At 45.3% G+C, this 18,379-nt stretch overlaps 1 protein-coding gene across 6 annotated transcripts in view; it reads right to left on the bottom strand.

Moving 5' to 3' along the window:
• FLI1 (Fli-1 proto-oncogene, ETS transcription factor) overlaps positions 1 to 18,379 on the bottom strand; it is a 115,705-nt gene that overhangs the window by 59,054 nt on the left and 38,272 nt on the right. The gene's annotated exons all lie outside the window — the stretch shown is intronic.

The following is an 18,379-nucleotide window of genomic DNA, read 5'->3' as shown; positions in this document are numbered from 1 at the left end:
CACCTTGAATTTACCTCTCCTTGACAACCCACCTCTCCTTGACAAGAAATGTATGTTGGTGTCTTGGGTGGCTGATTCATACAGAGCATTGTTGTGAATAGTAACCATTCTTCAGCTGATGAAATGCAGCTGCTTCTGGGGTGAACCACAGCAGACATTGTGCACCCATGACACTAAGTAAGAGAGGAAGTAAAGGAGAGCTTCTCCCATTGAAAGGGAGACGTGTTTTGTTCGGTGGGCACCACCCATAGTTCTTTGTGCTACAAGAATTAGTATTATTCTTTCCCAGTGAATTGTGGGAGAACTTGTCTGTCCTTTGGGGTACATGGGGAGAACTGGGGGAAGGCATTGGAGGGCTATCAGCACTCAAATGATTTAGCCTGTGTCTTCACTGCAAAGTGGCCAGGTTCCAGCCTGAGTGAAAGCAGAAAGAGACACCTGAAGTCAGCCCCCAGCCAGGCCAGCTAGCCTGGTTTGAAGCAAACCAGATTCAGAGAGAGAGTTGTGTGTGTGTAGACAAGAGGGGGGCTAAAAGCAGGATGTGAGTTAAGTTCTTAGTGAAGACAGGCCCCAACTGGGCGCTCATCTGAAAGTTCTAAGATCGACCCATCCAACTACACATCCTTGTATTTGAGGCCCCCAAAGCAGTGATGGTGCCTGGCTCGCAATGAGCCATTTGCACTGAAAGAGCTCACCTTGAGACAGGCTCTTGGCAGAATCAGCTCAAACCTTAAGAGGTTCGACTTGGACAAAACCCCCAAATTCTGAAGCTTTGTCTTCCAATGTGACCCAAAGCTCGATGGCAAGGAAATTTCACAAGATGGTCAGGGTTTCCTGGCTTTGGCTGAGCTCCAACTGCCATGAGAACCAGAGACTGTGATGTGAAAGTAATCAGTGGTCTCACCCCCTGTATATGTCTACAATGAGGGCTCTCTCTAGGCCTCAGTGATGCACCTGCACTGAATATTGACTCTGTGCTCTGTACAGTCACTTTTCTGACCATAACCACATTTAAAAGGCGTTGCGAATGATCAAAGGTTCATCCTCCTGCCACAAAGGCTGACTTCATCAGAGAGAAAAATGCTGAACACAAACCACCGTGCAATGCACAGAAAGATTTCTTTGCTCTCCAGAGCAGGGAAATTGCAATCAAATGTTTTGCTTTCTTTTCCTCTGCAGTATTAGGGATCACTCCTGAACTTCTTTGCAAAGGGCATATTACAGATCCATTCCCCTCCACCTGCCAGGGCCCAAATGTGGGATGCAAAGGAGTCAAAAATGAGGTGCCCACAGCAAATGACCTTGCACATGACTTGTAATTAACATAAAAAAATCTATTCCTTAAATATAAACAACAGTTTCTGGAATTGCAGTTCTATGAATCAGCATTTCTGCTGCCAATAACTTATGCGAGTGAAAGTGAAATAGCATCAGGCTTATGAGGGATGGAGACCGAGGTCAGTTTAAAATACAGTAGAGATGAGCCCATAGTCAAACTTGAGTAAGTGGGGTCTAGTGGACAGGACACTGAGCTGGGAGTCAGGAAAGCTGGATACTATTCTCAACTCTGCCATTGACCTGCTGTGTGACCTTTGGCCACTCACTCCTCCTCTCCATGCTCTGTCTTCCTTCCCACTGTTTGTCTGTCTGGTCTATTCAGATGATGAGATCTTTGGGGCAGAGGCTGTCGCTCACAGTGTATGTATGTACCTAGCACAACGGGATCTCTTCAATACAAATCGCAATCTCTAGGATCTGGACACCTCTGAACATTGGCAGTGTCTCAGATCAAAGCTTAGTTTCAGATCCCAAATGCCCCAATCTTTATAATGCACCAAACCAAAACTCAAATACCTGAGCCTTAGTGGGGTCCAAAATCATACCAGCCTCCCCCTTCCCTGCCCCCAAAACTCCTTACCTATTTTTAAAACCAAACCTAAGGTTACAAAGTATTTCCTGCCCAGGTGGGCAGAAGCAGGAGGTTTGGATGATTCACTGAAGGGCTGGAAGCTTATTGGAACTGGGCTTTCTTGAGCTTTCTCAACACTACTCCACCTCTGAGTGTGCTATGCAGGGAACCCACATAAGCCCTCCTGGAAAATGGCAATCATGGGTGTTTCATTGGTACAACCACAGTCCTAACTTTTGCCTTCAGAGCCCCCTTTAAGGCATGCCTATTTAGCTGAGACTTTGCTTGACTGCAGTTAGAAGAAAGCAGCCATAGTGATGCAGGAATGAGAGCCCCAAGCTGGGAGTTGTTGGAGGTTTGATTCTCCGTTGCTTTGCACCGTGCGTGTAAAGTGGGTGTGAAGCCAGTCTGGCTTGGTAGCACTTTACACGAGGGCAGAATTAAGGCAATCCACAGCCCTAAGAACATCTTTTGATACATTTGAGTCCCTACCCCGCATGCCATAAGCTCTGTCCCTGCATTGTCTGGTCCCACGCCTCCTTGGGGACAGCAGCAGGTTTCAGAAGCGAGACAAATGGGGCAGTTCACACCTCTTGGAGCTATTGTTTCAGGCTCTCTGCAGACTCAGGCAGCTTGGTTAATGCTTCCAAGTTTTCCGTTGCACGCGTGACAGCTAGGAACATTGTTTTTAAATGAAAGCTGACATTGTGCTATTATTACATAACTTCAGGAGCTCAGGCCCTACCCTATAGTATCTAGGCCACCATCTGGCCCCGTTTTACACTCACACTACACAAAGTGCAGGGCGATGGAGAATCAGGCACACAGGGTCTATTCTTGGCTCTACCATTGACTTGCTGCCCACTGTCTATTTACCAAATGCCTGACTGCGAGCCCCATACTTGCCCTGGGGAGAAGTTACTCACTAGAGCAGTCACAATGAAGCCTGGCACTTCTCCAGTGAGGAACTGCTCACTGGTAGAGTGAGGAGTTTGCAATCTGGCTCAAGTGTCTCAGGCGCTCTGTGCATCAGTTTCTCCATCTACACATGGGGGCTAATAATGCTTTCTCCCCTTTGTACAACACTTTGGGATCTACAACTGAACGTTTCTATTTTTATGGACATTTCCCTTGGCTCGTTTGCTTTGGCTTTGTAGAGGGATCTGTTTAAGATGCTTATACAATATATAAGCAGTAACTGATTTCCTGGCCCACTGAGATTAGATTAGCTCAATCGTAATTTTAAATTAAACGGCATCCAAAATATAAGATATTTTTAAAATGCTCGGGAGGTAGGCAAATATTTTGTGGCCCAACTTTCAAAGGCGCAGGACACCTGAAGCTCCCACCTGCCACTGATTTCTTGTAGGTGAGACTTGTAGGTGTTGATCCCCTCTGAAGATCAGGTCCATTATTCTCCACTATAGAGATGGAGAAAACCAGGCCCAGGGGGATTCAGTGACTTGCTCAAAGTCACATAGCTAGGCAATGACACAGCCAGGAATACAGCTCAGGAATTCCCAGCACCCAGGCTCATGCTCAAGCCACTAGATCACACTGCCTTTAGTTTTCGTTTCCATTATGAGAGGTACTCTTGAAATGACAGTACTTACCCTGCGATAATCCCAAAATAAGACTCATTTCTTTACAGCTTAAAGAAAAGTGAACCTGGTAACTTGTGTAAGGAGGAAAAGCAAAGAGGACAGAAGATTGATACAAAGTCCAGAGGATTCTTAACAACAAGAATATTCTGAAATTAGGGCTCACACTAGAGCTGGTAAGATAATGGGGACATTTTTTCACAATCAGTTTTGGAAAAAAAAAAGTGTTCCTTTTTTAGATCGGGCAGTGTTTGAAATTCACCGTTTCACACCCCTCCCTGCCCCAGCTCGAAGATGAGACACATTGGAAGGGAGGTCTGGATTCATCATAGCTCCACATCCCCTAAGGCCCTTAATCAAACAAACCCTCATAGATGCACTTAGCTCCTCCCAGTTCAGAACACCTCTTATGCACATGTTTAATTTAAACACATGCTTAGGGGACTTAAGTTAGGCACATGCTTAAATACTATCCTGAATTCTCAAATTGGGGCTCCATACTGCACACTGATAACTTGGAAACTGGCCTCTTTTGCAACAGCTGTGCTAACTTCTAAGAGAACTTAAACTTCTGATCTGTCGAGATATGCTATTAACCATTGAATAACCATTATCAGTTGCTACATAGAATCCATCTATCCCCACATAAACCTCATCTAGTGGGCTATACTGACAGCCATATGTCTGTGCTGTTACTATACTCCTGGGCTCTTTTAAATCCATGATCCAGGGTTGCTCTGGCGTAAAATTCATCTGCAAAATGTTGTGGGGATAAACACTGTATGCTGAATATTTGGGGTGAAACCCTAGCCCCACTGAAGTCATTAGTAGTTTTGCCATCGACTGGAACAGGGCCAGGATTCACCCTTGAAGGCTAATCCAAATGGAACTGTCATGTGCTGACAGATTCACCTATGCTGCCAAATTATTGCAAGTTACTCTACCTACACACACATTTCATTTACATTACTTATATCACCACTGAATTGGCCCTCTGTCCCTGGGAACTCACGCACACACTACCCTAGAGGTGTACATTCACCTTCCTTTTGGGTTATTTTTTCCTTACCCTTGTGAAATAATTGTATGATTTCCTTTAAGCATCTGTATTAGTCAACAGAGGCTCATGGATATGAATATGCGCACACACACTTTGGTAAATATTATTTTAGCATTTTTATGGGCTGTTCTGCTGAAGACTCTTAGAGGATTGCCAGATGGTTTCCTAGAAAACCTAAAGGTCTCTCCTGAAGTAAGATGTTCCTCCACACAAACCTTGAAGTGACCTCTGCTTTGTCCTGAAACACCCCCTGTCTACCCGTATGCCCTCTTTAGAAGCAGAGCTTGCTTTCCATTCCAAAATTCGGATCAGCAGCCTGCAGCATGAACCAACGTTCAGCACAGAATAATCATCAATTCCCAGTCCTAAGACTTCTGTTTGTCCAGTGACTAGGAAAGGAAAACATCATCTGGAGAAGCTAAGAAGTACCTCAAACTACCCCTCTCAATGCAAACTGAAACTTTGGCTCATATAAATTCAGTTAACTTTCAAGTTAATCATTTTATTCTTTTGTGGCAGCTTCCACATTTTTATCTGGACTGGAAGTATAAAGCATCTCTGGTGATATTTTCAGCCAGACAAGAAACAGAGGCTATCGATCGATCTATCATATTCCCTAGCATGCTCTCATTTTGTTTTCTGTGATACTTCCAGTCTGAATTGGTGTTTTTAGACGGTAGCAGAGGGAAAGGAAAGTTGTCGTGAGAGAGCACAGTGGCAGTGTATGTGTGTGTGTGTCCCCTCTATAACATGCTGCATCAGAAAGGACAGGAGAGACCTGATTGTAGCAGACCAGCTTAGCAGAAGTTTAAAGGCACGATAGTTAAAAACCAAAATCATAGCCATTGGATAGCTCTGAACATCACAACTCTCACCTTGGTTGCTAAGAGTCAAAGTTTCAGAGATCTGACAAATACGTCTGTTCTCAGAAGATTTCAAGCTTGGGGATTTTCAGACCCAAGAAGTTTGTGTAGCTCAGAGACGCATTAAAATGAGGGGGCTTCTCCAAACTGAAGCTCTGACCCATCACATCCATTCATCATTTCGCTGTGATACCATTGTCCCAGTTACATTCACAAACACTGTGATTGTATCCTGTTTTGTTCTCTGACACCGTTCCCATCACAATTGCAGGAAGCCCATCAGGAAATGTTCTCCGGGTGCTGTTATGTTTCCATCCACAAAAACCAAAATGTGCACGTTCAGCCCCAGATGACTTATTCCAGACTAAGGAAAAACAACGGCATGAAAGAATCAAAGTAAAGTCTCCAGGAGAGAGCACAGTGTGTGTCTCCTCCAGAAACAGGTGGCAGCAACTCTGAGAACTGCTGACCTCTACCTACGTGAGGAGTGCTTAGAAATGTAAAGGAAAGAAAAGGCATGGCAATCAGCCATATACAGCACAGGTTACTAATCAGATTTTCAGATCCTATCCCTTTATGGCAAGCAGAGGGTGCCTTAGAGAAGACAGCTATTAGACCCAGGACCTGTTCAGATCAAGGTAGGTTCAACAGATGGCTCCAAGGCCTGAACTGGTTTGGGATTTCACACATCCAAGGGTTTGGGCTTTTTGCCTTTAAAGTTATGGCATGGCCCATGTGTGACATTTGGATGCAGATCAATGTTCAGATTTTGAGTACCTGTGATGTTCAGCATGTGTTTGGATCCAGCCTTTCAATCCAGACCCATCCCTAGCCAGTGTCTCTCTTTGGATGAGATGGGAAGTGAAGGGGCACCAAACAGCAAAGGCTACACCTGCCAGTGTTCCATTATCTACTGCATTGCTGGTAACAGCAGTCATTTTGGATCATCTGTTGACTCCACGCATGGAGAGCAGTGGTTTAAGTCAGAAAGGATCAGCTGCCCATCGTTAACGGTTGTTAGCATTAGACTCTGCAATGGAAGAACCACTAGAAGCTGGCACAATGGTTGCTGGTGCTTATTCTCAAGCTACGCAATGCAAAGTATGGAAATAGGAGAAAGTGGGGATGGTTCAGGGCTTGTGGGAATGTGCTGTCCCCTAGTTCCATGCTGCACATTATCCGTCTTGATATATTCATTAGCTGCAGTAAGCTGAAATGCAGTCTTAATGCATGCAAGTGTGTGTTCAAATGATGTTTGCTGCCCAGACCTCACCTGCCTTCTAACCAGTCCAGGAACCCTTCCTCAATGGGATAGAAAACACCGAAGGCTGGGATTTTCAACAGAGCTTAAGGGAGTTAGGTGCCCATTCATGTTTGATGGGAATTGGGTGCCTCACTCTCTTGGATCACTTTGAAGTTCCAGCCTTAACCTTGACAAAGTATCTTGGCTGGAAAAGGGACCAGCCAGCCAACGAGCTCAGTTAGCAACACAATCTGCTGACTTCGGCAGCCCTACTTTCCTATTCCTGCTGGAGACGTGCCGAACTGAAGTGCCTGGGAAGGGCTGAGCAGCAACCACCATATCTGTTAGCACACACATGCACCCTGTGCAAGGGTTTATCCACACACAAACGTGTGTGGGACAACTCCCTCCCAACTTGAGCTAAATCACTGTAAGTCATTTCTAAACCCATTTAGGGATGTCCACACCGGGGTTTGCACCAGATAAACTAATCCGGTTTAACTAAACTAGGTGCAAGTGTGTGTGTAGAAAAAGCTAAGATACTGGATCAGCCAGGAAAGGGCTCACAAAAGCAACATATCAAATGTGTATGCTAGCATGTGAATGGTGAGCTCACTCATCCATGACCCAGATAACATCACCTGACCCCCATGGCCTGTCACATTGATCCCCTAAATAAATACTGCTTTCTGGCTAGTGTAACATTTTGCTCCTGCTTTCTCTGTCTCTCACTTGCTCTTCCTCAATCACTCCATCATTCTGCATTCCCTGCTTTCATTACGATCTTGCTCCCTTCTTTATTTGTTGCCCTTTTCTCTGCTCTTCTTCATTCTCCCTCATTTTTTGGCTCTTATTCTTGCTTTCATTCTTTTCTCTCATTTCTCTTTCATGCGTAGTCTCTGGTTCATTATCATTTTTGCTCCTCTATGTATATTTACACATGGACCATAACTGACAAAAGTCTCTGCTCTTCCACAGACGTCCTGTGTGACCTTGAGCATATCACTTAGCCTCTCTGTGCCTCAGTTCCCAGTCTGTAAAATGGGACAATAGCACGGCCCTGCCTTGCAGGGGTGTTGTGTGGATAAATCTGTTAAGTACTGTGAGGTGCTCAGATATCACGATGGTGAGGTCAGGTAAGTACCTAAGGTAACTCAGATAGATAGGTGGATGTCTAAAACTGGATGTTCCAATGGGCACTTAGATGCACCATTACTAGTTTTCACACCCCCTATAGCCCATCTGCAAATGTGAATGTGGGCTTCCTGAACAGACTCAGAGAAACGATGGTCTTGTGCTGATGGCACTGGGCCGGGCTCTGTATTCCCTTCCCAGCACTGCCGAAGACTTCCTGTATGACCTTGGGTGAATTACTCAATCTCTTTGTGACACACTTGCCCATCTGTAAAATGGGGATAACAATCTTTCCTTCCTCCCCTCCACCCTTTGTTGGTCTTGTCTGTTTAGACTGTGAGTTCCACAGCGCCAGGGCTGTCTCTTATTCAGCAGCTGTAGGGTTCCATTGCTGTATCTAATTCTAATGGCCTTTAACAATCGACAAATGATCCTTTCTGACTTGAACCAGTGCTCTCCATTCATGAAGTCAACAGAGGATCCAAAATGGTCGCTTCCACCAGCAGTGCAGTTGATAATTGAACATTTTCTAGGTGCGACAGTGACACAGACAATAAAACCTATGAGCCTGTTTTCCACACTTCAGGATCCTCTGCATTTTCACCAGTCTCTCCCTTTCTAGCCCTCACCCAACGATCGTGGCAGCCAAAGCTGGACGTTCCTTCCTCCAGGAGGGAAGGCAAGGGCTGATGTCAGCGCTGCCCATCAGGGGAGTTTATGAAAGCCTTGCATTGATGCCCTCTGCAGCATGCCCGGCCTCTGCTGGCTCCTTGTCTAGTTCTCAACTGGTCTCCCCAGCTTGGCAGTGCAATTGAAAGTGGCTGCCCAACTGGGATGGCATTCATCTGTGTTTTCCTTGCACGCCTGCCCCAGCCCCGGTGGCTCCACTGATGAGCTTGTCTCCGCATACGCCTATAGGAAAAGCAGCGATTTTGTGAGCAAGCCTGCTCAGGGCATTCCAAGCAAAACAGCTCGGCAGGATTATACCAAGATATTTTCTTTGTCAATCTCAATTGAGAGATTTGAACAGGAAAACCTGGCTTAAACCACTAAACGTTCCCAGGGATTTTTGATGGATCTAATTTCTCTACAAAGAGCCATTACTGTTCTAATCTGCAAGTAACAAGCAGGTACTAGCATGGCTCAGTGTGCTGCATGGTTTCTGTAGGACAGAAGGTTAGGGGTTCAAATCCCACCCTAGGTCTTGGGCTATGACCCAAAGCCAACACTGCAATACAAAAGGGGATTGACAGAAGTGACTAACTTACTTCCTAGTGAGTGCCCAGAGATTCCCATGGCACCTCCAGGAAGGACAGAACCTCATATCCTGACAAACACTGTGTCAATAAAACAGCTTCTAACATCCAGCGCTATCTATGAGCACCTGCTCATAATACATAAGTGTTGTTAGAGCCCTTAACTGTGGCCAGGTTTACACTCCAAAGCTATGTCAGCCAGCGGCGTGAAAAGAAAACACACACACACACACTCTAGCGGTGCGTCAAAACTTCCCGTGTAGCTGCAGCTATGCTGACAGAAGAGTGCTCCTGTTGCCAGAACGAGGGCCACTCTGTGCTAGAGAAGAGGTATGTCAGCTGTAGTACGACTAGTGCAGATGCTCTAGGCCGACGAGAGGGAGCTCTCCTTCCTCCCCCGGCAGCAGCAGCTGTGTTGGCGGGAGAGCATCTCTCACTGACAGAGCGCCGTCCACACTGGCGCTTAGGCCAGTGTAACTTACGTTGCTCAGGGCGTGGCTTTTCCATCTCCCGGCATGACTTAAGTTACACTGAAGTAAGCGCCGGTGTGTACAAGCCCATAGCGTCATGCAGGGAGGTGATGTTAATGGGATGACAGAAAAACTCCTTCTGTTGGCATAAGCACTATCTATAGACTAGTGGAGGTTATACTGGCAAAACATTTGTCATATAGGCAAGACCTCTTTGACTGGGAATATAGGGCCAAATCCACCTCTGCTGTAAATCTTCTGAGGTCAGTTGAAGAATATGCTAGAAATGTAGAGCTGGAAGGGACCACGAGAAGTCATCTAGTCCAGACTCCTGCACTGAGGCAAGATCAAGTCAGCCTAGACCATCCCTGACAAAAGTCTGTTCAGACTGTTCTTAAGAACCTCCAGTGATGGGGATTCCACAACCTCCCTTGGAAGCCTATTCCAGAGCTTAACTACCCTTCTAGTTTGAAAGTTTTTCCTAATATCTAACCTAAATCTTCCTCGCTGCAGATTAAGCCCCTTACTTCTTGTCCTACCTTCAGTGGACATGGAGAACAACTGACGACCATCTTCTTTCTAACACCCCTTAACATATTTAAAGACTGCTATTAGGTCCATCCTCAGTCTAATTTTCTCAAGACGAAACTTGCCCAGTTTTTTAACCTTTCCTCATAGATCAGATTCGCTAAACCATTTATCATTTTTTTGCTCTCCTCTGCACTTTCTCCAATTTGTCCACATCTTCCTTAAAGTGTGGCACCCAGAACTGGACACAGTACTCCAGCTGAGGCCTCACTAGGGCAAGTAGAACAGGACAATTGCCTGTTATGTCTTACATGCCACAGTGCCGTTAATACACGCCAGAATAATATTAGCATTTTTCTCAGCTGCATCACACTGTTGACTCATATTCAGTTTGTGATCCACTATAACCTCCAGGTCCTTTTAGCAGTACAACCACCTAGCCAGTTATTCCCCATTTTGTAGCTGTGCATTTGATTTTTCCTTCCTAAGTGAAGTACTTTGCACTTGTCTTTATTGAATTTTCATCTTCTTGATTTTAGACCAACTCTCCAATTTGTCAAGGTAGTTTTGAATTCTAATCCTGTTCTCCAAACAGGTTGTAACCCCTCCTAGCTTGGCGTCATCTGCAAATTTTCTAAGTGTACTCTCCACTCCATTAGCCAAGGCATAAAGGAAAATATTGAATAGCACTGGACCAAAGCTTGACCCCTATGGGCCACCTCCCAGTCTGAAAACGAACCATTGATAACTACTGTTGAATATGATCTTTTAACCAGTTTTGCATCCGCCTGCTAGTAATTACATCTAGACCACATTTCCCTACTTTAACTATGAGAATGTTTTGTGGGACTGTTAAATGCCTCACTAAAATCAAGATATAGCACGTCTGTTTCTTCCCCGCTATCCACTATCACCCACTGTCCAATTGTTGGAGCAGGGGGGTTGGGAATCAGCAGACCTGGGTTCTATTTCGAACTGCATCATCCTAGCCAAGTCATTTAATGTCTCCATGAGTCAGTTTCCCTGTACGTGCTATGCACTCCTCCCAAGGGTGTGCTGATCCTTAACAATTGTGAGGAACTCTGAGATCCTTGGCAGAAACCAGTCACAGAAATGCAAAGCGTTATCCTCAAAGCACGGCTGCTTGATAAAACCAAACTTGATTCTGGTTGAGTGCTGGGCAACGGACTTGCAAAAACCCTCTTATCAGCGACCGTTGACAGTGATATGTGTGAGCCTGTTGGCTTTATCGGCCCTGTACCGAGAAAAGCCCCGATTCGAGGCTCAGATAGATGGCATCTCATTGCTGCGTTCTCAAAAAAATTAAAAAAAAAAAATCCTTTCTCACGGCTTGTTTTCCACACAAGCAATAGCCAATAGATTTTTCCAACCCAGCCCCTGCTCTCCAATCCACAGTGATGCAGGCCTGAGTATCAGGGATCTTACATGAGCTCATGGCAAGCACTTCCAAACCTTTCACTCCGGGCAAAGCATGAGAGAGTCGAGCACAGGCAAGGGCAAGGAGCCAGGAGCATTTGGGCTCAAATCCCCCTGCTGATACTGACTCATATTTATGGCTTTAACGTATGTCTTGCCTATGAGACGATGGTGTGAACGTAGGATAGACGGGCACACCTGTGCTAGCTTGAATCTAGCTAATGACAGTAGTGAAAACCCAGCCGTAAAGACTTGTACTTGGGCAAGCAACCAGAGGACAAGTCTACCAGGGATCCTGGATAGATACTTGGGTTGCTAGGATGTGGTGAAATGTCTTTGTGGGTGTCGCTACCCATGCTAGCTAGATGTGAGCTAGCAGAGCTAGCTTGCTACAATTGCATCTTGCAGTCAAGACCTACAGTAAGGCACTTAACCTCCATGTCTCAGGATAGGCAGAAGAAGAGGAGGAGGAGTGAAATGCTTTGGTCTAACTAAAGCCTTTGGGCTCAATACAGGGGTATCTGGGTAATGTTTAATGGATTGTGATATAGAGGTCAAACTAGATGGTTCCTTGTGCCCTTGAACTCTACAAAACTATGAAATGAGGATGATGATGGTGGGCTCAATGTTGGCCTAGCTGCTCTCAGTGAAGTCAGTAGTAAAGCTCCTGTTGACTCAGGTGGCCAACACTGAGAGCTGCTGAAGATCCCATGTGTAGTACTTAACTCCAGGGATGTGGTGAGGATCGGTAATTGTTGCTTGATAACTGCTAAGGTGTAAGCAGCCGGGATCCTTGTTTTCATGAGGATGTCTCTAAGATCCAGAGGAACAAAGAAAATATGTCAGCAGTACTTTGCTCTTTTATAGTGTCTTTCATCTGAGGATCTCAAAGCACCTTACAAATGTGGCTAAGCATTGTTATCCCTATTTCACGGGTCGGGGAGAGGGAAGGGATTGAGGCACATTGGCAAAGTGTCTTCCCAAAGGTCACCCAGTAGGTCTGTAGCAAAACTGAAAATAGAACCCAAGAATCCTGCTCAGACCAATGTCTGCTCTGCCTCTAGAAAGGAGGGCTGTCTCTGACAGCAGTGGCTTGTGAAGTTTTCTGAGGGTGATTGCAGCTCAGTTTTCCTCTCCTCAAGTATTTGCTGAGGAGGTTCATGGACTCAGACCATGCTAATAGAAATAAGAAGCAGGCCAGTCGGTGCAGCTCCATGTTCTCAGCAGAGCTGCTATGCTCCATGTTATCTGTGACATGGCTAGTCCCCCAAGCAGTGTTGAAAAGCCCTTTCTCAGATGCAATTTGAGGAGGTTTCTTTCTCAGATGCAGCATCAGCGCTGCAGCTCTGGTAGGAAAGGGAGGCTGTTAGCTAAACCCTTTGTTTTATTCCATAGCAGGGTGATAGTCTAGTATGGGGTCCTTTTTACGGGGCAGGCAGGACAGGACTGCTCCCCACACCTCTTCTGGAACAGCGCTCTGCTCCCTCAGCAAGAGGGAAACCTGTCAAAAATGGCTTAACGATCTTCTAATATTTCCATGCAATTAAAGGCACATCTGTCTCGCAGACCCCCGTCCTCCTTCACTAATGCACAGACATGAACTAAACAGTCTGTCTTGTCGATTCGCAGGCTAACAAAGGGGCCTATTCATAACATGGGCACTGTGGCCGTGTTGTGTGTGTGTGCAGTGAAATAGAGTTTGCACTTGGAGAATAACCTGTGTTGGGAGCTAGCAAGAGATTTCTGCTCTAATAAATCAATCAGCTTTACCGGCCAATAAAACAGGCCCCCTCCTAATTCTGACTGAGCCAAGCCACCCTTAAAGAGAGGCAGCTATATTCACCATTACTCTGCTAAAGTGGGAATTCCTTGTAAGTAACTATTAAGTCACATATGAGGCTGGAGAAAATGTGTATTGGTTTCACTGGGATTTTAAAGCAGCAGAAAAGAATCAGGTGCCTAAATCCCATTGATATGGGTGCCTAACTCTCTTAGGCACCTTTGAAAATAGCCTCAATCCCACTCCCTAAGCAGTCAATACCTATTGACTTTAACAGTAGCAGGGTCGGGCCATCAGAGAGGAAGATGGCTCTGATCCAGCATTCCTTGTGCCTGCCCAACTCCCATTTGTAGATTCCAAGGCCAGAAGGGACCATTGTGATCATCTAGTCTGACCCCCGGCATAGAACATCACCCAATAATTTTTGCATTAAGCTGAGAACTTTTGTTTCAGCTGGATCTTGAAGAAAAGTGGGAGCGTCACCCATGCAAGGACTACAAGTATTGGGCTCTAATTTGCCAATGAGATTAGGAGCATCTTTCACCTCTAGGAAACACAGTGTCACCATTTTCACGGTCGCAAACTAGCAACAGCATCTTGTCAAGAGTTTCGGGGCATAACAAAAGGCAGTTTGGTCATCATCAGAAAACTAGAATTGTGCCACCAGGAAGTGTTTTTTCTGGGAAAATGCTTGGATTCCTTTCCAGATTATACACATTTTTTTAAAATGGCTGAACTCCTCCCCCCTTTCTCCCGCCAGATGGAATTTCACTGCATAACTACGCATGTTGCTCCTGGAAAGGGTGACATTTTACCCATGTTCCAATTCTTTGCCAAAATATCTGGTTTTGTGTGTGAACATTATCATGGTGGCCAATTGCGATTTTGCACTAGTTGCAATTAAGGCTGATTCCAGGCCCATCAAAGTCAAGGGGATGCTTTCTTTTGGCTGCCATGTGCTCTGCATTAGTTCCTTAGTAATAATCTCCCTGTTTTATGTATTTATAGGGCCCCCCATTGCCTAGTTGCAGTGCCTCACCAGCTTTAATGGATTTATGCTTTCAACACCCCAGGGGAGTAGGAGAGTGCTATAATCCCAGATAGAGACCGGAGTGTCAGGAATCGAGGCCGACAGCAGAGCCAGTCTCTGGGCAACCTAGCGAGCACAGCTGGTCTGTAGTAGGCTGCCTGAGCGGCTCGGTTGCCTGATTAGTGGGAAGAGTCAGCAGACCGGCTCTTAAACACAGCAGCAGTTCAGGGGCTGCTCAAAGCATTTGCCCAGGTCCCACAAGAGAACAAAGAGAACCCCCTGGAGGAGAAAGCTGGCTGCAGTCTGCTCCATTGGGTACCAGTCACAGACTGGCCTGAATTAGAGGAAAATGATTCCGCTGATCAGTGTCTAGCCAGCTGGCCATCAATACAGCCTTGCATCAATTTGCCTGCCAACCTGAATAACAGCAGCCCCTACACTCCACCCTTGTCCTCCAAATCCCCGTGAAATGGACCTTTCCGTGGCCAACCCCACAGTATTTTGGAACTGGCTCAAAACAGCCTCCGGGTGTCTCAAGTGTTTTGTCTGCATCTGAAAGTTTATTGTGGGTTTGCAAGGCATCAAGAACGCTGCTGAGACTGAGTAAGGAATGTGAGTATTATAATAATTATTATTGTTACTATCGAGGCTGGCTAGACCACTGGGCTGGGACTCAGGAGATCTGGGTTCTAATCCCAGTCTGCTGCTGGGTGACCTTGGGTCAGTCACTTCCTAAGCACATAAGAATGGTCACACCAATGGTCCATCTAGCCCAGTATCCTGTATGCTGACAGTGGCAAGTGCCAGGTGCTTCAGAGGGAATGAACAGAACAGGGCAATTATTAAGGGATCCATCCCCTGTCGGCCATTCCCAGCTTCTGGCAAAGAGAGGCTAGGGACACCCATAGCATGGTTTTGCATCCCTGCCCATCCAGGCTAATAGCCACTGATGGACCTATCCTCCATGGAATTATTTAGTTCTTTTTTGAACCCTGTCATTGTTTTGGCCTTCACAACATCCCCTGGCAAGGAGTTCCACAGGTTGACCATGCGCTGTGTGAAGAAGTACTTCCTTTTGTTTGTTTTAAGCCTGCTGCTTATTCATTTCATTGGGTGACCCTGAGTTTTTGTGTTATGAGAAAGAATAAACAATACATCCTAATTCACTTTCTCCCCACCAGTCACAATTTTATAGACCTCTATTATATTATAGAGGATCCTATTATATCCCCTCATCTCTTTTCCAAGCTGAAAAGTCCCTGTCTTTTTAATCTCTTCTTATACGGAAGCTGTTCCATACACTTATTTATTTTTTGTTGCCCTTCTCTGTATCTTTTCCAGTTCTAATATATCTTTTTTAAGATGGATAACCAGCACTCCATGCATTACTCAAGGTGTGGGCGTACCATGGATTTATACAGTGGCATTATAATATTTTCCGTCTTATTATCTATCCCTTTCCTAATAGTTCCCAACATTCTGTTCGCTTTTTTGTCTGCCGCTGCACACTGAGCGGCTGTTGTCAGAGAACTCTCCACAAAGACTCCAAGATCACTTTCTTGAGTGGTAACAGCTAATTTAGACCCCATCATTTTATATGTATAGTTGGGATTATGTTTTTCAATGTGCATCGCCCAGTGCCTCAGTTTCCCCATCTGTAAAATGGGGACAATGGTACTGATCTCCTTTGTAAAGTGCTTTGAGACCTATGCATGAAAAGTGCTGGGTAAGAGCTAGGGATTATTATTATTCAAGACAGCACAGGACGCAAAGAACTCACAGCAGGTGTTATAGCAGCAGCCGCTGCAGTTCCCAGAATACAGCCCTGAGTCAGAGAAGATACTGGAAAATGAACTCTACTGTCGATCCACCCAAGAAGACAGGGAAGGCTAATTCTATATTACTGCAGCACCTAGAGGTTCTACTGAGTTCAGGGCCCCATTGTGTTAGGCCCTGTGCAAACACATAGGAAGGCCTGTCTACACTACAGAGTTAGGTTGATGCAAGGCAGCTTACTTCAACCTAACTGTGGAAGTGTCTACACTTAAATTTCATTCCCACCGACCTACCTGCCCTGCTCTGCCAACTTAATAACACCATCTCCACGAGCAGTGTAGAGTGAAGGTCGATGTAGTTAGGTTGACGCAGTATCAGTGTAGACATCGTGTTGCTTATGTTGACTGTTCCTGGCTTTCAGAAGCCATCCCATAATGCCCCAAACTGACAGTACAATCAATACAAGTGCTCCTGGTGAGGACACGCACTACCGACACAAGGAAGGTATAGACACTCACAGCAACGTAACTACTGTGGTGGGTGTATGCTGGTGTAAGTTAGGTTGACAATTTTGTAGTGTAGACATGGCCTAAGAGACAGACCCTGCCCCAACCTACCTAGACAAGACAGTCAAAGGGTGGAGGAAGGAAGTGCTAAATTACATACCTCATAACTCTGGGAGTTTTCAAAACATACAAAATTCAGGATAAAAAATTATCCCAGAGCCCAATGGCTCTTGCTCATGTAAAGATGCAAAGTTTTCATTCCTTGAAGCTGAAATCAAGGTGGTAACATGATCGGATGGTCACAGGTTATTGTGCACTATTTACTGTTTTACCCTCCCTCCTTCCGCTCTGCCCCAACACACTCTATACAAATGAGCTGGGCCTTAGGTTATTTTCTCTACATAAATGTTATGAAATACTCATAAAGAGAGTAGAACTCGAGAGCTGTTTAATATGTGTGCACTGCTCGTCGCATTCCTCAGATACTCGTCGCGCTGTTTTCTTGTGCCCAACCCCACTCGTATGCATTTGTTGTATTCACCTCTTGTCTCTACTCTTGGGCTTAGACTGTAAGCTCTTCGGGGCAGGGGCTCTCTTTTTGTGCTGTGTTTGTACAGCACCTAACACAAGGGGCCCCCAGTCCTTGACCGGAGTGTTTAGGAGCTGCTGCAACACAAACAAACAGTAATAAGCCCAAATCTGAATCTACAAGATCCACGGATTCTCACAGTCCTAATGCAATGAGCCCATAAATATATCCTTTAAGCCCTTTGCTCCTCTGCCACATGACAGCAACCTTTAAATCTCTCTCTCTCTCTCTCAACAGAAGGGGCAGATCTCCTATTAGCTTCCATGGAAGCAGGATCAGCCCCTATGCATTTGTGCAGTACCCACTCCCATCATGGTTGCATATCATGATATCTTAATGATATCAGACTCTTTGCTCTCAATACCCACCCCCTCATTCCATGTGAGTCATTCACAGCTGCCATCATGTATTACCTGGGACATCAGAATTCATAGCCAAGAAACCAATTCTGATGCAGTTAAAGGAATTGTGACTGTTGCTGTGGACTAGGTACGTCAAAAGTCTTCACTTCCTTGATTTCATATATTAATACTTAGCATTTATATAAGGCTCTCTACTCATAGCTCTCAAAGCCCTTTACAAAGGAGGTCAGTCTCATTATCCCAGTTTTTACAGATAAGGAAAGTAAAGTGCACAGCATTCTCATGGCTTGCCTAATATCATTCAGCAAGGCAGGGGTTAGAGCCCATGTCTCTCCAATCCCAATTGAGGGTCTTAACTACTGGACCACACTGTAGCAAATGCATTGCATTTGGAGGAGGCATAAATGGGAATTAGGCACTCCTGCCTGAACTGCCTTTGAAAATCCCTCTCTGGATTAACTTGTTTAGTATAAATATTGCATGCTATTGAACATTGAATACTTAGGAACAGAAACACAGATCCCTAGCTGAAGCTTTTCCTTTTCATCCATCAGGGTTTTTTCTGTCTGTGCCTGTTATTCTCATCTCATCTCCCTCCTTGTTAGTTTCACACAAAACTAACATACCAAACCCACTCCTGTTACGCATAGTCAGATTATACCAGTGAATGGATCGGCTAAAAGGAGTTGGTTAATTTCATAGAAGGAACAGTTTCTATTCACACACAATTTGGAAGCAATAATAATTACTGATAGGATAGGAATTAGATTACAGAACACAGCTGCTTCATGCTATCTTGGCAATGTTCTGTTATTTAAGAGTTTTCCCCATAGAG

This window comes from Caretta caretta, chromosome 22 (genome assembly GCF_965140235.1).
Source record: "Caretta caretta isolate rCarCar2 chromosome 22, rCarCar1.hap1, whole genome shotgun sequence".
In the NCBI taxonomy this organism is placed as follows: Eukaryota; Metazoa; Chordata; order Testudines; family Cheloniidae; genus Caretta; species Caretta caretta.
The sequence above is the reverse complement of the archived record's forward strand: the minus strand, read 5'-3'. Positions and strand labels throughout refer to the sequence as shown.